This window comes from Pinus tabuliformis, chromosome 6, assembly GCF_031772625.1.
Source record: "Pinus tabuliformis cultivar Carrire ecotype Pingquan chromosome 6, CPIR1, whole genome shotgun sequence".
NCBI lineage: Eukaryota > Viridiplantae > Streptophyta > Pinopsida > Pinales > Pinaceae > Pinus > Pinus tabuliformis.
Window position 1 is genome coordinate 1,488,523,512 of NC_142292.1, and position 18,493 is coordinate 1,488,542,004.

Here is an 18,493-nt window from a genome sequence, read left to right on the forward strand (position 1 = left end):
AAAATTGGGTCGCTTTCTATCAAGAGTCCACAAGACATAAAATCTATCAAAATACTACAAAAACACTATTTTTTCCTCACATATTTACTGCATTGGGCTCATTCACCTCATTACCTCTGCTTCTGTCATCTAGACGATGGAAACCATCATGAATCTGTGACTCCATATGAGTCAGTTGAGCCTCAAATCCCTCCATACAGTCTTGAAGTCACTGCTAGTTTTTGCGAAGGGATGCTTGGTTGTTGAGAATGTGCCTCTGGTTATGCAAGATGTTTGCAAAATAACTCACGAGGTAAGCATGGTCCTCTTTTTGCATTTGAGTGAGTTGGCCTACAAAATGTTGGAGAAGATAGATTTCAGCCTCAATAAAGTTAAAGGGGGCTGGCAGGTCTACACAACCAGGTGAATCTTTGAGAAGATCTACAAGCTCTCCTTCCTCCTCTTGGGTTCCTCTACCCTGGTGGCCACCTCCCTAACAAGGATGACCTCATTAGCGAAGCATTGTGGGAGTCTCGTCAATCCAACCAAAATCTCCAATTAATGTTCCCCACAATGGGATGTTGTAGTACCTTAGGCTTCTCTCAGGCTTCTCGCCCAGTCATTACACATCCACCCTCGCAAGCAGCAACACAGAGAGGTTACTTTAATTTTGAAGACCAATCCCACCCCAAGGATGTTGAGCCTGGAAAACTCTAGAGGTGTGACATAGAATATATGGGGACTATCTCCCAAAAGGGACCCACTCTCAGTCTCCTCGTCCCAAATAGACAAAATATCAAGTTCCCCACCATCCCTTCCTTTTAGCGGCCGAGCGAGGATGATGGGAATCTCTCCAAGCTTCTAAGAGAGAATTGTTATAGTGAATGCATATCTTAATAACCCAAAGACTGCATAAAGAGAGATATCAATTACTTATCGAACCAACTACAAAGGTCGCGCACTCCAGCATACTACTCTAGCCCCGCTTTCCCACCTCTAGTGTGGCCTTGAAGGGAGGATGACTACTCGAGAACCTTCCCACTCCTTCTGTCTCCACAAATAATTCGCTCTAGGGTGCCAAATGATGGGCACTCTATGAATTCTTAATGCTATGTAAGTTTCTTTGATTGTTATTACAATGGGAAAAAGTCTCCCCTCCCATAGTAAACCCAAAATTGGTGCCAAGGAGACTCTCTACAATAAGTGCAATTATCGCTGTAAGTCCTGTGCTAATTTCTTGTCCGACTAACCTTATCGTCGTTCCCACTTTCTTCACAAATATATCAAGCTTTGCATCAAGAATTTTCATCGGGTCTCTTTCCAATACCCACTTGTTATTCCCCTCTTACATCGGGTCTCTTTCCAATACCCACATGCTATTCCCTTCCTACATTATGATCATCGCATGTAAGGGTAGTGATACCCATTATCCTATGATTGTTTTAGGAACTCACCCCATGAGGAATCGCTTTATAATTAATTAAAAAAACAAAACAAAAAACAAAAACAAAAAACAAAAACAAAAACAAAAACTTATAAATATTATTTTTAAATATTAAAATAAATTTAACTTTACCAATCATTTAATTTTTTTATTTAAATTTAATTATAAATTATAATGGAAAAGTTTATGAATTTAAAATTAAATTTTGAATATTATAAAATTAAGGAATTTAGACTTCTGTGATCCATAACGTTGTTTAGATAATCTTCGGCAAAATCACATAATCAATCTTTTGTCGACGCGTTTCGAACCAACCAGTGTGGTTCATCGTCAGGACAAGTTGAAGAACCAATCCGGCTAAGCTGAATAAATGGAGAGTGCAGAGACTCCAACGGCTATATTGCCAACTGCTAAATTTGACCTAAGGATCCTAGGATCCTTAGGTCAAATTTAGCAGTTGGCAATATAGCCGTTGGAGTCTCTGCACTCTCCATTTATTCAGCTTAGCCGGATTGGTTCTTCAACTTGTCCTGACGATGAACCACACTGGTTGGTTCGAAACGCGTCGACAAAAGATTGATTATGTGATTTTGCCGAAGATTATCTAAACAATATTATAAAATTATTTTTAATTTAAAAAAAAAATCGCTTTATAATAAAATCAAGTTAACTTTTTCAATATAGTTTTCAAAAACTTCTAAATATTTTTCCGATATTAAAATAGGTTTAACTTTATCAACTATTTAATATTTTTATTTAAATTTAATTATAAATTATAAATATCTTTGAAGAGTGAAAACGTTTTCATTTTATTGTTGAATTATTATTTATTTTGTTTGAGTTAAAAGAAATTAATTATATCTAATAGATAATAGTAATAATTAAAAGATAAAAATTAGAAGTCTAATTATTTAAATATTTTTTGAATTCAAGTTTCTGTGTTCATATTACATTAAAAATATTTTTTAAAAGAAAAATTACAGAGGAGAAAATATTGTCGGGGTTTTTTGAATCAACTAGTGTGGTTCATAATCACAAATAGATGAAGATGCAAATCATAACATGGTATTAAATAGAGGGCCATGTAGAGATCAAAAGATTATAATGACTAGTTTATGAAAATTAATATTTTAATAATGATTATTAAGATCAAATAATATTCCTATAACTATTAGTTTAAGAATAATAATATTATAATTTATAGATCGAAAAACGTAAACATTATTAAGAAACAAAGAATCCAAGTCAGCCAAATATAGGGAAGAGAGTCCCAAAAAACAAAATAAATAAATAAATAGGAGTCAAGCCCTGATTAATGAGTCAAGATCCTCTAACAAAAAATAATAATTAAAGGAGACAAAAATCCAAACAAAGCAATCAAAAGAGAGAGTAAAATTATTGTTATTATTATTATTATTTATAATGGCTAGTTTAAGAATATATATATATATATATATATAGGAGACAAAAAATAAAACAAAGCAATCAAAAGATAAGAGCAAAAATATTGTTATTATTATTATTATTTATAATGGCTAGTTTAAGAATATATATATATATATATATATATATATATATATAAACATTAATAAGAAACAAACATTCCAAGTCAACCAAAGATAGGGAACATAATATATATATATATAAAGAGGAATCAAGACTTGATTATGAGTAAAAACTATAACAAAAATACTAATTAAATGAGAGACTAAAATTAAAACAAAGCTCTACGACAATTTTTTTTTATTTTTTTTAAAGGTGAGAAAACGGATTAAAAAAATTACTAACATTAAATGCAAATACCTATATAGAAACAAAAAAAAATCATAATTAGAAATGTTAAACCCTAAAAAACAGAAGAATCTGTAAATAAAAACAATAAAACAAACTAAGGACAGAACATGGACCCAACTTTTGCAAATATTCCAACCATTATCTCTATTTAAATTATTGGGTCTTTTTTCTATTTCCAATGCCTCCCTAAATTTACATTGATAGAAATAACGAGCCTTAGCAATGACATAGACCTTCTCAATGCAAATCTTTCTCAATGTAGTTGTGACACCTAAATTTCTCTATTTTTTTTTTTTCAGAAAGAAAAAAACATTATATATTATATCTGTCATAAAGGTAAATTATAACCATGATTTTCTTTGTTTCTGCTATAGGCAAAATTACAAAAGATAGAGATATTTCTCTTCAAACAAGATCGTAGGTCCTGCATCTCACAATAGACATAACCATTCTATTGTTGATATTAGTGCATTTTCAGATCAATAGCATGACATAAGAAAATACAAAAAACTGTTGCAAAAACTGAAGAGAATCATATGTCTCAGTTGAAGCTGAGTTGAAGGAACATATTCCAAATTGGAGAAAAAATCCCCGTATTTGAGAGAAATCTGTGTCTTCAAAATACCTGCTCCATGAAAAAATTGAAAAGAAATATATGTACCATCAGATTAGAAACATCTTTTACTTAGATTATCACACCATCTAACGAGGAGGTACATGCCTTCCTGGTAGAGGACATTGGTTTTGCCCCGTGGCCACGCTGATAACCTTCCAAAAAATTTACAGAGAAAAATATGAATATATGCTTACAAAAAATTCCAACACTTCAACTTTTATAGGGCAGTTTTGATAGATCTTTCTCTTCAATGTTATCCTCATCCATGAAAAAATTGAAACGAAATATATGTACCATCAGATTAGAAACATCTTTTACTTAGATTATCACGCCATCTAAGGAGGAGGTACATGCCTTCCTTGTAGAGGACATTGTTTTTGCCCAGTGGCCACGCTGATAACCTTCCAAAAAATTTACAGAGAAAAATATGAATATATGCTTATAAAAAATTCCAACACTTCAGCTTTTATAGGGTAGTTTTGATAGATCTTTCTCTTCAAAGTTATCCTGAAATTGATTTAACAGTATGTACTTATCTAACAAAATTTACAAAAATAGTAGAAAGGATAGTTCCAAGTGGCAAAACATAGTGTTCTTTAACCTGGATTAGGAAAACATCCCATGTTTAAGGTGGCCTGCTCCAATGGAATCTCTAGATGCCAATTGTGAGTGTTTGCCAGTTTACCAAAACAAAGAAACAAATTATCATTTTATGTTTCTCCATAAAATACTAATATTTTAAAATCAAATTTCAATCAATTATAAAATTTTTCCATACTTCCGCATTGAACACTAATATTTAAAATCAAATTTTAATCAATTATAAAATAGTTGAAAAAGAAAATAATAATAATAACAAATATTATAGTGTATTATCCTCCCCACCCAAATTCGATTCATACCAAACATGTTGAATTATATATATTGTAATATAATACTTCTTCAACGAAATCCGCTTAAAAACAAATGGTATCTAAACTCAAATATTCTTTTTCAGTCATCATATTCCCCGAAAATTTAAAAAATTAAACAAACATGTCTTTTCGATTCGAATCTTCCTCCTCGTAAGAGGAAAAGGCCTTACACGGATAGATCATTAATATTGTCTTCGTCTATTTAATTTTTTATTTTAATTATGTTAATGTAATATTTGTTTGGATTTTTGTTTTCGAATCTTATACAGCTGAAAAATTAAACGGAAGTGAAGGGAGTGCCTTTCAGTAAAGGACTGAAAAGACGTTCTTGATGGGGAACTCTTTTTTGGCCACAAGCGGTCGGCATCTTACAACCAAGGGTATAAATCAACAGTTTTATCTTACAACCAAGGGTATAAATCAACAATTTTTATCATTAACAATTTTCCAGACAGTTTTTGAGGGATTTTCGTTTTTTGGTCTATAAATCAACAATTCTTATCATTAACAATTTTCCAGACAGTTTTTGAGCGATTTCTATTTTACTGTGAGTATATATTTTGAAAATTAGAAAAGTTTTTCAGTGTTTATGTCACGCTTAATATCAGCATAGATCCATTCTAAATATTGATTTAACATGAATCCATAGAAATCTAATTTCTTTACTTGTAATTTTTTTATTAATCGATATTATTTAAATGTTTTTTTGTTTGTTTGTTTTGTTTTTTTAATTTTAGGTGAATAAAATTTCAACTTTGATGAGCGACTGACAACATTACACATCATAGTGGGTTGTAGAGTGAATCTCTTGGGCTCAATCATACTGGCAACTTTACACATCATACTGGGCTGTAGAATGAGCCTCTACTCTAATCATACTGGGTTATTGTAAAATGAGTACTGGCAACATTACTACTCGGCTGTAGAATGAGCCTCTAGGCTCAGTCATACTAGATGATGTAATAAACATCTAAGCTCAATTATTTAAAATGTACACAATAATTCTTCTACCATTATAATTTTTAATTGTAAAATTGTTTTTATTTTAATTGCAAATTATATTTATTTAATGTTGCTCCATTTCCACTGAATATCTCATTCAAATCTAAATTTTTATGGAGAGTGGGCATGTGGTCGGAAGTGGCGATGGATAAAACGTTCCGTTTTCTAAATGGAAGCAGAGAAATTTTATTTATGAAAACATGCACTCGAAGCTTGCTACATGAGTACAGATTGAACCTAACATGATCTAAGAACAACAAAAAAAAATAAGAAAATGCAAGTCTCTGCTCTGATTTAGCGACTATGATAATAGATTCCGAAATTGACATCCAAAATTTTGTTGATCTTAAAATACATGCTTACTAACTAATGGAATCAATATCATAAAATACATGCTTACTAACTAATGGAATCAATATCATAAAGACTGAGTTGAGTTACAGGTTTGTCCCTTTATGCTTCATCATTTAAATTCTAAAGAGGGTAGCTGCAAGGAACATATCAATAGGAGGTCGACTACACATAGGAGAGAGTGAAACTACGTAAGGGTAGGAGAATAGAGATCATCCAACTCACTCCATACTGAGCTGAGTTATTTCTTTTAAACTTTGAAATTGCTGTCGATGTTGGATTATTATGTTACGACAAGAGGCCACTTGTAATATCAATGGTTCCACTCTAATTTGCAGATGTACACTATTCAGCTCAAATTGGAGTATAATTAGGAGTTGAACAATGGTATCAAGGGAATGAAAAATTGACCAACTTGGAAGACGATATTGAAATGTACCACAAAAATTCATACTATTAACCCATGAAAGTGCCACCATATACTTATCCATAAATGAAACCATCCCACAACTTTAGAGTAAGTTTACCTATACTATGTACTTCCCTCCCTACTACAGAGATTCTTTCAGCTAAACACATGACAAATACTAGCGTCTGGAAACTACCCTTTAAGAATCCAAAGATCGTTATTCCAAGATTACATCCTGTAGCCTCCTTCCAGCTCCATAATGACCTCATGGCATGGGATGCTATGAAATTTGCTGATTTGAGGTGACGGGTGTCTTTTGCTAGTAGCACTAAATGAATTGCCAATTTATCATCTATCAATTTTAGGGCTTTGTGCACATGGTAAGATTTGACTCTGGAGAGTGATGCCAGCTTCACAATGATTCTTTGGGAAATTGAAGCCAAGTTGGTTTTCTAGGCAAAGGATTTAGAGTGAAAGTAATTGATTACTACGACTCATTCAGGATAATGGGCCAGAAAGGATTCAATAAGAAAGCGAACTACTCCTTGCAAAAGCTATAAAACACCAACAAAATTTACCGACAGAAAGCGCAACTTTATGACATTATTCCAACACTCTTTTCAAACTCTTCACCATCAACTTTCGTCTACACTTTAGTTTTCCACGGTACGTTTGTGCAAACAGCTGTCATTACAGCTCGCCATCAACTTTTGTCTACACTTTTGTACTCCATTGTTCGGTGTGTGCAAACAGCTGTAATTACAACGAAACACGACACGCTGCCCGCTAACCATGCTACGTGTTAAAGGAAGAAGTTACTAAATCTGAAAGCAAGAAGTGACATGAATATTTTACACATATTTAGTTTTCATGATAATAAAGGCAATTGCCATTGATTTGGGGCAGTTATTCTTGGAGAAAATCTTATGCACACAACAAGAGACATTGGATGCATTTTTGTTTTGTTTAAGAGCTAAAGATTTCGAATCTGCCCAAATTCGATTCAAAACAAAGTATTAATTTTTTTTGTCTAGTCTAATATATCTAGTTGTTTTTAATATCTAGTTGTTTTTAATAGGCATTTTTATCTTTATTACTGATTCACTAAATATTTGGCAAGAGCGGTCAATTATTTGACAACGCCCATGTAGATTCAACCAATGGAGCGATCGAATTAAGTTCGAGGGTTTTTAATAAGCCCAAAAAATCACACTAAAAACAATTCCCTACTATATTGTATTCTGGTTTCGACCATATTGTAATCATGAGGGCTTCGACCATATATGGATTTTCTCTCTGAAAAAGATTAAACTTTATCATAAAGTCGTTTCCTGAGATATAGTAGACAGGTTATTGGAGCGGACTCGTCCAAAACTTTGAGGGAGCAATATGGAACAAGTTTAAAAACTTTGTATTCCAAAAAATTGTTACCATAGTTGGAGAAGTTACAGCAAATCATGATCTTGGAATCCATATAGAAAACACGAAAACATCTCTGGGATGTTGTTCAGGATGTCATTGTAAATAATGCAGCAAGGACAGTGTTTGATGATAGGTTTCTGCTATTACTTTCCTTGTTATTGGAAGTAAGTATTGGTCGAATGTAAAGTATAATATTTAATGAAATGGGTATATAACCATTATTTCATATTTTAATGCATTAAATGCATTCGTTTTAACTATTGGCCAGTTAGAAAACGAAATTGTTAAATTCCGGTTGTTAAAATATAAAATATAAAAACTAAACAACGAAAATGAAAAGCACACGTGATTGCAAGAACAAAACAAAACACAATGAAACACATTTTTTGATCATGAGAAATTAGCGTTAAGATTACATCAGTTAAATGGTGCATGAACAATAACATAAATCATTATAAATTTAACTATAATCTTTATAAAAAATAATAATTACATATATTTTTTAATTAAATCTTAAATATAAATAATATTCGTTACAAACAATCTAACGTCTTTCCTTTTAGATATAAACGATTATTATTTCTTAATTTTAGGATTCAATCCCATAAATAAATATATGTTGGGCTTAATTGCCACTTTTGTTTAAATGTTTGAGTGTTTTGTTTGGCCGCTATAAACTTTGGTCAATTAAATTGCGTTTTAATGTTGATTTAAGTACATTTTTAAATTATAAATAAATTTCATATATCGAAAAGTCTGTTTTATTATTGTTTAGTTAAAAATTAATTTTATGTTTTTTAATTTTTTTATACGTATAAATAAATTTAACTCACTTATAACATTAAGATTAAAATTAGGTAAAAAACATTAAAATTATGTAAATTTTAAATTGTGCTTTTAATAAATTTTGAACAAATTTTAAATATAATTATCAGGAAAAAAAGAAGAAGAAGAAAAAAAAATAGGTAGAAGATTTAAATAACAATGTGTTAGGTAGACTACTTTAGATCTATTTTAATGAAAAATTTACCAAGGGTTGAGAAGGATCTATTCTTTTGATATGGGAACATCTTTTAGAGAGAAAAACTTCGAAAAATGTTTGCCCCTATAGAGATTTCATCTCTTGATATGGAAACATCTTTTAGGATGCAAAACTTCAAAAAATGTTTGCCCCTCTAAAGATCTAATCCTCTTCAAAATGCATATATGTTGGTTCTATATCTACATATAGCATGTGTAACTTTTCATTTTTAAAACTATATTTTTGAATGCATAAATCGATACAATGCCTTCAAAACTCTACTTGGACACTTGTATTGTGTAAACTACGCCACTTAAATTTGCAATTCCAACAAATCTTTGCTAGACAAAATTTAACTTTCAAACTGGAACTAATCGCTCTAGGAAAATGGCTCCAAATTAATTTAAAATTTTTAAAAGGAGATAACTAAAATTCTAAAACAAACACCCTTCTTTACAGAATATCCTAGAATCTGAAGGGTCACTTTAGTGAAAGGCGCTCTTTATTAAATCTCATTATCAACAATATTGACTTTAGCCATTTCATCTATGTAATTACATTTTATGCGCGCCAGTGCCCACTGAGACCTATGGTAATGTTTCTTCTCATTACCCTACATGTTATAGCTTGGATATAATATGTATATAAGATTTTTACATAGTGGTATGATTGGAAAAAAATGATTTAGCCAGGAATGGTGGTTGGAGCAACAACTGTCAGTCGGGCATCAACCCAAGTGTGAGACTGTTGCAAGCTTGAACACATTTCCTCCCCACCATCATCCACACTTTAAGTTGTTATCTTTCCTTTGCTACAACTTTTTTGTAGTAACATTATAAGCATATTTTATTCCTTCGATGTATCTTTTCATCTTTAGGGGAAATCGCTAGTATTATAATATGTTTAATCTATTAAGTGAACATGAAAATTAAAGTGTGTGGAAAAATTGAGTGAAATATATTATTTAATAATTGTAATCCAATATTTCTTGTATTTATTAGGTTGAATCAAATAATATATATATATATATATATATATATATATATATATATATATATATATATATATATATATATATATATATACTAATGCTTCAAATTCACTTCCATATAAAATCAAAGTTCACTATTATACCTGAACACCATCATGGTCACACTTATTGATAGCGAGATCTATTGTTTATCAATCAAAACCATAAAAAAAAATTACTAGGATGCATCCAACTTTGTGACATACACTAGGACATAAATACAAAATATCAATTGCCATTTATAACTAACTATACATCTTCAAAGAAACTAATATAGTGAAGTTAAATAACATAGGCCAAAAGGTTGGGCTAACATTAATTGTCACAGGATGTTACTAGGGCCATATCCTCGATTATTGTGCATGTTGGAGCTGAAGGCCTGAGGTCACATTGTACATGACCTTCTATGTTTGCTAGATGAATGTTAACACTTGCTAAGCAAGAAAGTTGGTGACATTAGAGTTTTTGGATTTCATTAAGGCATGCTATGATTTCATTGTGGTCATAATACTTTTCTTTGATTACCCAACCCAAGACCATATTCAATTTTCAATGGAGAGTGATGGAATTGAGGCATTAGCTCCACCTTCCTTGCATTTTCCCACAAAAAAATTATCTGCAACTCCATGTTTTTCCTCTCAAATATGATCTTTTCACACTTATACTAAGGTTTTCCTTAGCATCATCGAATCCATTTGTAAGTTACGTGGCGTGTAAATTTGGATGATTTTCTTTACTGACTTCTAATGAGGGTGGATTGAAAATGTGAGTTTTGATTTTTGCATAGATAGTGTCAAGCTTGAACCACCAACGATAAATTTTGACGTAATACTACCTTATTATTAGATTTTTTGGCAAGCTTCAAGTATAAGTAGATTAATCATAAATGTTGCAATCAATCATGATGTAACAAAGCCTTTTCTAAAATGTTATAAGGCTAGTCTAATTTTGTCACTTGCAGTTAGCTTCTAGTGTAACAGAAGTTCAAAACTCCAATGAAATTGGACTCAATCAATGTTTTTTGAGGCTTTGAATCGATTCAGTGACATCCAAACCCCATTGGACAATAAATCGAACCCAGGTGAAAAAAAATCCCATTATTCGTAGATAAGATCAGAAAATTTTATGTCTAAACCCTAAGTAAGTGTTGATAATATATCGTTGCCCCTTGTTGTTGTTCAAACTTGAACTCTTATTTTATCCTGAACTCATAAGAGAAAAATTATTTTGGGGAAGAAGGTCGTGCTACCAGCTTGTGAAATAATGGTTATAGGACTACCTGAATTACTAAAAGAAGTGGTGTCCCTAGCTGGGATGATTTCTCAAACCTAAATCTTAAGCTATTCCATAATTAAGGCGAAAAAATCTATCAAAGTTAATTAGGCTGACATTTATTTAACCTATATTCAACATCATCACTAGAAAATACCATAAATATATGCAGCCAACAATTCTTAGCACAACGACAAGACCAAAAATAGTGTTTAGCACGATGACTAGAGAAGATAGGATAAATATTGGGGCCCAATTGACTACATCTATTTTCGGTCGAAATGAATGCTAGCTACTTTCCTAATCAAAAAGTGTAGCTTTAGAAAAGTGTCATGTCTCCACCTAATTTTTGTTTTTTAAATAGAATTCCTACAACATTGAACTATAATCACAATACCATAAAATATTTGCTCTGAAATGTGTGTAATTATATATTATTTTACTACATTTGTTACATTACCCCACAGGGGCTTCACTCAATGAACCTTTTTCCTATCACGTGCATTCGCGACATATTAAACAATACCCTTAATTTGACTTCATACTGGAAAATACCCCTAAAGATCACATTATTTAACCCCCTACCAATACAAACCCAATACACCTTCCCAATTTAGAAAATCCCTACTTCTACTCAATATTGTAGGTATCCATTTTTCATTAACATTTTTTATACCCCTTTATATTTTTTCATTAACTTTGAACTCCATTTTTTACACCTTCCAATATAAAAACCCTTTAACCCCTATATATCCCCCAATATATTATGTCATTTTTTCCCCAATATATATCCCCCAATATGAACCCACGTGGTATGGTATTGCTCCCCCAATGGAGCCCCTGTGCATTACCCATCACAAATTCATTACTCGTCAATTTAATGGTTCTATTCACCGTATGGTTTGCATTAGTGATCGACGGGATTTACATTAGAACTGATACAACCCTCCTATACTCCCGAGCATTGGAGGGAGCAGATCTTGGAACTCCTTCTATCAACTCACTAGCTGTCCACCCTTCCTCGACATCTTCGCTCCATCTATGGCCACACATGCTCGGGCTCATCCGACGACAGAGTCCTTGTCTAGTAGTTGTAGTTATGCTTGGGTAAGGTTCCATTGTTTCAATTGATGCTTATGTGTTTGGTTTTGCCTTTTGGTATCTGGCTCATTCCATGAAACCTTCGCAGGCTTACTAGTGCTATTCCTCTGCAACTAAGGAGCAACTTCATGGCTCTGTTCCTATGGTAGAATCGACTCATAGCGTGGCCCTGATAGGTATTTTTATTCCTAAAAAGGTTTGACTCTATAAAGTATTGTTTTCCTCTTTGTTTACGTCCATAATGATAATGTTGGATGTGGGTTTGTTATAGGTTCTTTCGGAGGCACCTTGACACTTAGGGTAACATTGCAAAGTAGATCCTCTAGTGTTCTATCATGTCTCTACACTCTGGCCTTATTCGTTGCTTCGGGTATGTGCACAACTTCTTTCACGGTTATGGGTTCAAGTGGGTTCTAGCCACTTCTTGAGTGCCCACATAAGAGTTAATGTCTTTAGTGTTCCATTTATTTTGATGTGGTTATTACTTTGCTGGTTCCTTTAGATATTAAAGAACTGCCTTGCCTTTCTGAGGCCAACCTCTATCAATGAATTTATATGTTAACTTAGCTGACAGTATTATTTTGAAGAGGGTTGTCCATGAGTTTGTGAAAAATTTTAACTTTTAGTCTATTTGAAGTTACTCAGAAGCAGGTATTCACCCTAAATGAACTCTTGTTATTTTTTCTATCGCCTTGACTCATTAGCTCTAAGTTTTTGTACTACAATTCTGCACATACAATTATTAATTAAAGTTCAGGTTTTCTTTGTTGAATTTTCGCTTGTATAGTTAATGAGGGTTTGTTTTCTAGCTTTAATTCTAGATTTTCTTATGAGGGTTAAATCTCATTCCGAGCTCGTTCTTTTGCATTTGAACTTGAAACTAGAATCTTAGTTAGCACATTTCTCTAGCTTTACACATTCGATTACATTGTTTGTTCTTTGTTCAGTTCCACTTGGTTATGTCGAAGGCTTGGCAGGGGCTCTGCTTTTGTCTCCAGTTTCTTCGAACATTCTAATTACATGTTTTCTTGTGTGTGAATCTGGCCTAGATTCTATTATTACCCTCCTTAATGGATGTATTCTATGTCTGGCAGTTCTGCTCTTCTAGGGTTACAATTAATTTGAGGCAAGCATTTCCCCTTTTGCCTATTCAGTTTCAAGCGACCCGCCATGAACTAATAAAATGAATAGCCATGATTTCGAGTTTTTTGTTTTGATTCAGTTTGGTAAATTTTTAAGTGTTATGGCCACAATTCTTGGCCTCCTAATGTTTCTCTTTGTTAATACATTATATTTCAAGAATGGCGCATCTTTACTTTAATATCTTAGTTAATTGAACTATCTGTATTTGATTATGCCGAAAGCTACTATCTAGCAAATCTATTTTTCTCTTTTGCAAACATTGTAAATATATCTACAACAAAAGATTACCCCCTTTTAATTTCACAATACTATGTTTTTTGTGTTATAATATTTACTGTTTCTCTCCTACTATACACGGGGTTTACCTTGGTTTCCTCACTTACGCATTTGTAAAATAACACAGTTCACACTAGTGCCCTCAGGCCACCTAGTTAACTAATTTTAAGAGTTAATATCCTTCTACATATACAGTTTCATGGTCTAAATTAAATATAGTGGATCTATTACTTACCTAGATACAATGTCTATGACAGTTAACTATTGAAGTCACCACTTCATATTTCAGATTTATTCTCCCAACCATGAGACTTTCCTTTAGGTCCAAGCCCCCCACCCTGAGCTCTTACTCGCAAGACATATGCCTTCCTACAAAACTTATCAGTCACAACATCCATAGCTATTTGGTTACCACTAGATTTAGTTCACAAACCATTTGTCCTTCCATTACGACAGATATTCCCCTTTCTCCTTTTTTAGTTCTCTTAGGTACTTTTCCCATTACCCTCTTGATCCCCTCTTGGAGAATTCATAATCAGGGAAATAGTTAGAGTTAGGTAACTACCTTTTCCCAACTTCTTGATATGAGAGAGAGTTACAATATTTGTTAACACCCTATATTTGTTTTCATTCATAATTATCAAAATTTAATACATAAATTCAAATGGTAATAATAATAAAATCCAGTCTTTATTTTACTATAGTAAATGAAATAATTACAATTTTCTAGGGACTTCACATCTCCCCCCTAATATCAAACATCATCTTGATGTTTTTCTGGTGCAAATAGACCTGGAAAAGTTTCCCTCATAACCTTCTCATCCTCTCAGGTGGCCTCTTTTGGCCCAAAGTGCTGCCATTGCACTTTAACCTGGGTGATAGCTCATTTCTGCTGCATTACTTCTCTCCAATCGAGTATAACTAAAGGTTTGAATGAGAGCTCACCTTTCGGTTCGACCTACCAAAAAAAAAAGTCAATTCCCTTAACTATTAATACTTTTCTTTTGGCAGATTGTTAAACTATTTTACCTGTATATCTTGCCAATTGATTATATGTTTAGGATCATAAACATACTTTTTTAACACGGAAACATGGAAAACATTGTGCACACGAATATGGTTGGGCAAGGCGAGATGGTAGGCCACTGGTCTGACTCATGCCAAGATCGAGAAAAGGACACAAAATCAGTGTGCCAACTTAGCACATCCACTCCATTGTAATGTACTTTTCTTTTCTTGTACCCTTACATAGACGTGATCTCCAATTTGAAATTCTCATAAATTCCTTTTTCGGTCAGCAAAGTTCTTTTGTCGATCTTAAGTGGCCTTTAAATTGGAACAAACCTTCTTGACCATTTCCTCCATTTATTTTAACATCTCGGGTACCAGCATCAGCTTATCTTCCAGCCCTCCCCAACTTGATGGGATTAGGAACTTGCGTCCATAAAAAAATTCAAACAGGCTCATTTGTAATGACGTATGATAGCCATTGTTATAAGAAAATTATACCAAATGTAGGTAATCCACCCATTTGGAGGGTTGTTACATCACATAAGTTCGCAGCATGTCCTCCATTACCTGATTTACCCATTCGGTCTGCCCATCCATTTGAGGATGGTATGCAGTGCTGAAATTTAGTTGTGTGCCTAATCCCTAAAATAAATCTTTCTAGAAAGCTGATGTAAATTTTACATCACAGTCAGAAATTATAAATTTTGGTAGCCCATGTAATCTGAAAATATTTTGCATGAATGTGTTAGCGATCTGTATAGCCTTGTAGGTTAATTGCACTAGCATGAAATGAGCATATTTGCTCAACTTATCCATTACCACCATTATCAAATAATTTTTCTTCTTGGACCTAGGTAGTCCTGTAATGAAATCGATGGAAATGGTCTCCCACTTCCATTCTTAAATTGGCAGTGGATGCAGTAACTCAGCTAGATGTTGATGCTCTGTTTTCACTTGCTGACATTCCAAACAACGAGTCAGATACTCAGCTACATCCTTCTTCATGCTAGGCTAGAAATATTCTCTTATAAGCACGGTAATAAGCTTCTGGTACCTAGGGTGGCCTGCATATGGACTCTTATGATATTCATCCAAAATTAAGTCTTTAATATTTTTCTGGTTAGGCACATAGATTCTTCCTTTATAAATTAGCATAGTTTCATGGTTTATCCCATATCCCAGCTGTTGTTCGTGGTTGTTTGAAACTTTAGCTTGCTGCCATAAAGACTGATATTCCAGATTCCGCCTGGCTGCCTCCTTAATCAACTCATGGAAGGTAGTCCTACGCACTATAAGAGATTTCGTAAATACAATGTACCTTCCAACTCAAAGCATCCGTGACCTGATTCTCCTTACCCTTCAAGTGCTTAATTTCAAAATAAAAACCACTTAAAAAGTCGATCCATCTGGCTTGCCTCACATTCAAAGTGGGCTGCTTAAAATAGTTAGTTAAGCTATGATGATCAATCATTAGGAGAAATTTCTTACCCATTAGATAATGCCACCACATTTTCAATGCATGAATGACAACTGCTAGCTCTAAGTCATAGGCCGAATATTTTTGTTGGGGCTCCTTGAGTTTCCTAGATTAGTAGGCAATCACTCTTCCTTCTTGCATTAAAACGCCACCAACCCCTTCCTTGCTAGCATCTGTGCAAACTACATAATCTTTATTTGGGTTTGGAATGCTCAAGATAGGTGCGGTAGTTAGTGAATGCTTAAGTTGGTCAAAGCTTTTTTGGCATTATGTTATCCACTTGAAGGATTTTCCTTTCTTCTGCAAGGAGGTAATAGGGTATGCCACTCTGGAAAATACTTCAACGAATCGCCTATAGTGCTCGGATAGACCCATGAATGATCTTATATCTACCACCTCCTTTGCCACGGGCCACTCCATTATAGTCTTTATCTTTTCCGTGTCCACAACGATTCCATCTTTGGTAATGATGTGGCCTAAATACTAAAATTGTTCCTTAAAGAAATCACACTTACTGTATTTAGCATACAATTGATGTTCTCTGAGAGTCTGCAACACTATTCTGAGATGTTCTTTATGTTTTTCTATATTGCGAGAATAAATCAGTATATCATTAATAAAAATTAACACAATTTTATCCAAGTACTGATGAAATATATTTTTCATGAGACACCTGAAGGCTGCGAGAGCATTAGTCAGCCCAAAGGGTAACACCACAAACTCGTAATGTCCATAACTAGTTCTAAAGGATGTTTTAGCCATGTCTTCTTCCTTGATTATGATCTAATGGTATCCCGAGCGTAGATCAATCTTTGAAAACACTGTTGCACCCTTCACTTGATCAAACAACTCATCTATACATGGTAAAGGGTATTTATTTTTAATAGTCAGATTACTTAGCTGGCGGTAATCCATACACATACGGAGAGTTCCATCCTTCCTTTTAACAAAAAGTATTGGGGCTCCCCAAGGTGACATGCTTGGGCAGATGTAATTTTTATCAAATAGTTCTTGTAGTTGAATGTTTAATTTTGTCATTTCTGGTATACTCATGCAATAAGGAGCTTGGGACACCAGAGTTGCTCCTAGTATCAATTCAATGGTGAAATCTATATCTCTTTTTGGAGGGAGTCCTAGAATCTCTTCACGAAATACGTCCGAAATTTTTTGTATTACCAATATATTTTCTAAGGAGACAAATTTTTCCATTGGGTTGGCATATCCCACTTGAATTGCATAAATTTGAAATCCTTTCTTGATACACTTTGCTAACTGTGAGGTGGTTACTCATCCTAATTTTAGAGGCCTTAATATACCTTGAATTTCCTGCCTCTTTCCCTCCTCATCCATGTAGTAAATAGCTTTTGTTTTATAGTTTATGAGGGACCAATGCTTTTCCAATCAGTCCATGCCTATTAGAACGTCATATAATCCCAGGGGCAATACATTCAAGTCTGCCATCAAGGACTGACCTGCTATTTTCAATGGGCAGTTGCTGACTTTGGCCAACACTCGTCTTTTTGTCCCTGTGGCTAGCTGTACTAACCAGAGATTTTTGAATTTGACAGCTTGTAAACAACACTAATCAACTATCTTATGACTAACATAACTTAATGTAGCTCCTGGGTCAATTAAAATAGATATAGTTTGGTAAAAAAATTACCTTTGAATTCCACCATGGTTGGTTGGTATTCCGCCTGATGGTCTTCAAGGGAAACATTGATTTTTGGGATGCTCCTGGCCACTTCTCCTATAGTGGATGCCTCCTGAATCTGTGAAATCTATTTAGTTCCTTTGCGATTTGGACAATTTTTGATGTAATGTGGTCCTCCACATCCCCAACATTGCACTGGGGGTCTTGCTGCTATTTCAACTTCAGTTATGCCTGACTACTTGTTGGTCTTGGATTCATTAGGAAGTCTAAATCTGGACTGTCTATTAAGTTTTATGTTTATTTGTCCCTTGTGGGGTCCTTTATTGATTATAGACTAGTTTCCCTTGCTTCCAAGAGGGAACTTAGTTCCCTTTTTGTCAGTCCATTTTTTCCCTACATCTCCCTTTTTCATGCTTTGCTGATAACATATCTGGGCTTTCCATATAACATCATCCATGGTTTTTGGGTTGTCGAATTCGAGACACTCCTTCGTGAACAACGGAAAACAACTGATAAATCACTACGCATTTGCCTTCTCCTCTTGTATTTAGAGTACATAACAAAGTAAGGATGTAAA